This window comes from Cololabis saira, chromosome 2, assembly GCF_033807715.1.
Source record: "Cololabis saira isolate AMF1-May2022 chromosome 2, fColSai1.1, whole genome shotgun sequence".
Lineage (NCBI taxonomy): Eukaryota > Metazoa > Chordata > Actinopteri > Beloniformes > Belonidae > Cololabis > Cololabis saira.
The window spans coordinates 16,362,161-16,366,911 of record NC_084588.1 but is presented as its reverse complement, the minus strand read 5'-3'; positions in this window follow the sequence as shown (position 1 = coordinate 16,366,911).

The window sequence follows — 4,751 nt, the reverse complement described above, 5'->3', positions numbered from 1 at the left end:
CTTTGTGCAGTCATTATTTTTGTTTTCACTTAGTGAAAGTCATTCACAGTGAGGATCACAGTTTTGGATCTTCAGTATTTGTGTATACTATGGCTGCAACATCTGTAGAATTAGTTCAATTCAAAATAAAATTTTAATCCACAAGAGAAAATTGACTAAAAGAGTACATAGACTATATAAATGGGTTCATTTATAATAAAATTCATGGAAAATCCCCCTTGTACTAATGTAAAATGATAATTGCCCTGTATTATCATCATCTACAGACCTTGGAGCTTGAGGGTTCTGCACAGTATGTTTAAAGTTCCTAGGGCTGCGCTCTTCTGGACCGAGGTTTGTGAGGGTTTTCCGGGGATCTGCTGGAGCCAAGTGATCCAACTATTACTGTCTTCACCTTCCACATCTTCTCCATTTCCTCCTTCAACCCCCGTACTTCTCTAGTTTCTCACGTTCCATCTCCACAGCAAAAATACTGCACCAAACCCTCGAGCTCCCAGGCCTCTGGCAGAGGATCTGAGTGTGAAGACGGGTAACCGCCCACATTTTATATATATATATATAAAATAGCTATAGCTGCAGCACTGCCACTTTCAGTTTTAAATGCCAACCTGCAGCAGCTGTCTTCCTTAAAACTCACCCCCCAGAATGTTTCTGGACTGGATGAAAAAGTGTAAGACAGCTGCTGTTTTTCTTTCTTCTTTCTTTTATTTATTAGAATTACCCAATTAGCCAGCAGGCAGGTATTTTGTAAATGTGCTGCAAGGCTAAGTAATAGAAGAAGAACCTGGACTACAAATGAAGCTTTCAGGGCAGGCTGTTCTGTTCGGTCAAAATGTCTCGCATTTGCATGGACTGAGATTTGTAGCTCTGCAGAGCTATTATGTAAACTGATATTAGTGGATAAGGAGTCTTGCATAAGTTATTACCACCTCTTTAAATCTTGTACTTTTTTGTGAATTTAAAACAAAATAACTGAGTAAACACTTAAGACTGGAGAGGTGCTATAAAGCATCCTTTAAGTTACCCTCACTACACCCTCATAAATCTCCGTGGCAGCACTTTGTTTTTGTGTTGGATTTACTTGTACCCGCCGCTGTATATTTGCGCTTTCACTACACACCTGTTACATGGTTGTTAAATGCTCCCAACGTCGACCGCATAAACAGTTGTAGCAAAGTTAGTACACTTTCTTATACTATTTAACATACACATCTTCTGAATAAACATGCCATTGACCATAGGAGTGAGTGGTGGTTTGTCTATATTTGCCCTGCTATGGTCTGGCAACCTACCGTATAGAGGAAATCGTGTGGGCAATAGCAAGTACCCCTGTGATTCAGTAGCTTGTAAATGCACCTATAGCTTGAGATAGTTTCTTTCTGTGAATGTGTCAGTCTCTTACATTGTTGCGGAGGAATTTTGACCCATTATTCTGTGCAAAATTGATTCAGGTCATTGAGGTCTGGGAGCACTTGTTTATACACAGTTCTCACGGTTTTGTGGGGGTTTGTAGTCAGACAGCCTCCAAAACAAACCCTACTTCTTCAGTCTTCTTCTACTTATACTGTCGTGGACTTAATATGGTCTGTGATGTTTATTGTTCTTTCTGTGATTTGGAGTCAGATGACAATTCTCATGTAAGTGATATCTCTTATGCTCATAAATACACAGTAAAATGTCAATAAGTTATAATGTGGTGTGAAAAACGTTGTCCATGTCCATATACTATAATAGTCTTTTATAGCCTGTCATTCAGCTGTCAAAACTCCAAGTGATGGAGTTAGTTGTCATTTTCACACAATATAAATGTGTTGCCATTTCACTCTTCCCCGTTCTGTCCCTTCCCTCCCAAACATCACTGTCCGGTTCCCATGCCAACAGTTTCTGGGAGACTATTCCGGTGCACTGGTATGGAAGCTGCGGAAATGTGACATCACCGAGGATGTAGGAGGGGTGAGGAGCTCTGTGCGTGGAGGGATGCCCAAAGGAAGAAGTGAGTGGGTTGCAGAGATGTATATAAAGGAGAGCTCAGTGGTGCTCAGACTCAACGGCTCAGTAAGATTTGTGCACAATCTCTGTGTGCATTTAAAGCAAAGAACAGACGGGATAAGGAGAACAGGATCTCTCAGATCATCTTATCAAGCAGAACCCTGGGAAATGTTACACAGCTCTCACTGATTATATCATTTTGTTTAAACTTTTGTCTTTTTTACGCATTCTCTGGACCAGAACGGTTGATTCAGACGATCAGATACAGCAGAATTTTCAACAGAAGGTTTTAAATCCGTCAACCTCAACCTTATCTACTCTAGTGCTTCACCATCTACACCTCCTCACATTTGGGCCTCTGTTCACCATGGCAACCAGCATGGACACTCTCCCAGCCCATCTGCTGCCTTTAGTGATGGAGGAGTTCCCCCAGTCTCTGGCCACCGCTTGTGTTTGCAGGGCTGAACAACGCGAGCCCCGCCTCCGCTGCCTACGGTGTGGAATCATTGAGGAGGAGGAGGAGGGCTGCTCCACCCTGGAGGAGAACCAGGCCCAACGCTCGTTCCTGCGGACGCTGGAGAGCCTGAGGAGGAGTACCAGATGAGCTCCACGGGAGGAACTTCCAGCATGAAGTGCATGTTCCATTTGGCTTCCTTGTAACCAGTTTGGAAATGGACAGATGTCTAAAAGTGGACCCTGGATGGAGATTTCTTTTGGTTAAACTGCCGTAATTGATGTGGAACATATGTGGCGAAGATGAGACTACACCGAGTCGAGACTTTGAGAACTGCGACAGAGCTTTTGTTTGAAAGATTTACACAAAATCTGCTGGCAGTGAAGTACCCTTTGGCAGATAACATTTTTCCAAAGTAAATTTGCTTTTCTGTAGAGTGATTTCCTGCAAATCATTACTGTCTTTTCGCCAAGTAACTATTATACTATTGTGCACAAAATCTGTCTTCCTTTGTGTTTATATTTCCTATTGTTACAAAATAATGTGTTTTATATGTAAAGTTTATGCTCTAATGTCAATTGGGGGATGTGCCTTTTCTGTTATTAAGGTACATCAAAGAGGTTTCATAATAATCTTCATATTCAACCAGAAGAGGATGTTGAGAAACGAGAAGAAAGAATGTTTCAAGCCCTTCCAGTTGGGGGCACTATTGATACAATCTTCCTTTGTGCTCAGCATCTACAACTCCAGGGTAGCACTAAACAGCTCAGCTTAACTGCATATTAACACCTGCAATTTTTATATTAGCCTTGCTAGTTCTTTGCACTTATTATGTATTTTACCAAAGGTTTTTTTTTTGTGAAAAGAAGCTGGCATGAATTATAAGAAAATGGGAGGGTGCCCTCTTAAATATGGCCAAAATTACACCGTTTCTTTGCAGTAAATCCTTTCTGCTTTCAGTCTCTTTCATCTTGTGGCCCATTTATTCCAATCAAGATTGTGAATAAGGTTTATGCACAGGTGCATCTCTGCAGCATGTTCGCACATGTGACATGCTTTTCTTTTTAAAATTAAATATTCAACAATTTTAAAGACTGGAAGAGCTTTAAGAAGAAATTTCTTTGAGTGACCCCTCACTTAGTCTTTGTAAATCCTTATAGGATCAGTTTATTATGGTGATGGATTTACTTTTTCTGTTGCAATATTTTCCATAAATAAAACACTTAATACAGTAGTATTGCTGGAGTCAAGGTATTCTGTTCAACATTAACAATGACAAAGGACATTGGCATCGATATACATCTTACAGTCGTGAAAATGTCGGTGACCCATCTTTTGATCTTTTTTTTTTTTTTTTTTGCAGAAATGCAATCATTTAAAAAAATTGATTGTAGAGGGTCCTGGTTTTAGATGAATAAACCTGCAAAGACAAACAACATATAACTTTTTTCAATGAGCCATAATTATTTACTAAGCATAAAGGCAAAAACAAGGGAGAAAAAAAAACGTACTGCTTAATGCTTCCATTGGATTAACTGGAAAATGTAAGTTGTGTTGAGGTATTACTTATTTACTAATTATCAGGCCTTAATGAATCTGAGAGTTTCAGATCTCCATAAAAGCAGTTATTTTGTCAGTTTGCTGGTTTGGCATATTCACGTGTGAGTTAACACAATGCATAGGGGGAAAGACATAAGCAATGGTCATAGAGAAGTATTAGAGCTAAATGTTAGATCATGCAGGCCTCCTGAGCATATTATACACTGTACTTTATCAAAGCACAAATAAAAGAATATCAAAGGTATTGTTCATTTGCTATTTGAAAGCTTATTCTGTCTAAAGAAGAGCATGGAAGCACAAGTGAAGAATGTAAAACTGCAACTGCACAAACCACCAGATGTCTGGAACAATGCAAGTGAAGCCAAGTGTCTGTGAGCAAAAGCCTGTTCAAACTGGATCGTGCAACAAGACTATGCTGAAACCACACCAGAAAATCTAGATCAAAATAACGGAAGAGGATTTTGGAATAGCCTAGTCGAAGTGCAGCACTCAACCCAAATACAAGGTTGTATCAGGAACTTAAGGCAGCAACATAATAATATATAATTGGCCAAAATTCCTCCACAATGTAGAGAAATTGCTGCTAAAAGTGGATTGACATATCACTCAGTCATCGGGCTACACCCTTTATTTACCATAAGGCAGGCCACCTGTTTTACAGGCATTTTTCAAATGACTGTAACTCTATATATTTTTGCTATTCGATTAGTATAAAGGTCTGTCTTTGTCTTGTCATTTGGCCTGTCTC